Raw genomic sequence first — 1338 nt, 5'->3', positions numbered from 1 at the left:
GTTCTGAGCAAGGAGCTGGACCAAGGAGGGAAAAAGGAGCGACAACGTGGTTGCGTCTCATCCCCTCATGCATGAAGTGTCTGAGACAGCACAGAGAAAGGCGTCAGAGGCACTGCGCATTTCAGGTACATGTGCTGCACTGTGCTCCAGGAGAAAGCCTGCTGTTTTGTTCTCTTAAGGACCAGAAACTCCCTTTGAAAGGGGTAGACTCCTCCATCAATATTCAATATTGCCAGATGCAAAGGGCTTTTAACTATTGAGTAATATTTTTACTTTGATGCGTAATCACCCCCTGCAGTCCACAGACCTCTCCCCGTTGCTTCAGTCTGCAGCCTCCACAATAGCTATGAAGCAAACAGCAATTACACATTTATTCCAACAACATGAATGTAACCTGAGCAGGCTCTGCCAGTGCCTAACTGCATGCTGCCTAGCAGCAAAACGTAAAGGACAGTCTGAATTGGTAACGGGCTGCTCACTCCCTGCTGGCCTCCACAGCAGCACGGCGGAGAAGGATGCAGGACAAAGCTTTGCCTAATTAACATACATGGGAATGAGCTCCTGGTTAAAATTCATGTATTAGAACATAAGCCCTGGACAGCTTCTGCCCCCCCGGCTTGTGAGCAGTTTCCCTGGTAAGATAAGGCAGCCTCGCAGAAACACAGCTCATTTGTGCTGGTGAGAAGGCGGGAGCAGAGCGCCAGAAGAGCTCTGCAGGGCCTGAGGCTGCGGGCTGGGCCTGGCCTCAGAAGCTAGAGCAGACAAGGTCCAGGCTAAATGGTTTCGATGAGCCTGCCTGGTGCTACACCTGATTCCTACTCCACGTAGCTGAAGGCTTGGTGCAGTAAAGAGCAATAGAAACCGTGCACGGCGGAGCCAGGCATCAGGCAAAACCTATTACCCCGAATCAGATGCTAAGGATTCCCTACAACACCTCAGGGGAAGCGGGACAGGCTGCAACAACGCCAGTGCAGCGGCTGCGAGACAGAGCCAGCCCGCTACTGCCCCGCTGCAAGGTCGGCTCCCAGCGGCACAGGATGCACTTTGATCCCCGAAGCAGTCAATTCCTCTCCTTTGCACTAGGAATTACTCAGCATTTAATAGCCTAGAGAAAAGGGGAAGGGAAGAAATCGACGGCTCCACCCCCCCGTAGTTTTGAAGGCTTCCGTAGAGTGAAGCATCACTGACGCACGGGCTCCCGAGGCAGAGGAACCACAGCCTGGCCAGCGAGCGCGGAGCAGCCAGGGCTCTGCCTGCGGGGTTCCTCCTGCCGCTGGGACCACGGGAGGGGGTGCGTGCGCGGACCCCGGCACAGCTCAGGCTTCTCGGAAGCTGCCC

Source organism: Nipponia nippon, unplaced genomic scaffold, assembly GCF_047370975.1.
Source record: "Nipponia nippon isolate SJK-2023a ecotype South Korea unplaced genomic scaffold, ASM4737097v1 scaffold_32, whole genome shotgun sequence".
NCBI lineage: Eukaryota > Metazoa > Chordata > Aves > Pelecaniformes > Threskiornithidae > Nipponia > Nipponia nippon.
Note: the sequence above shows the minus strand (reverse complement) of the source record.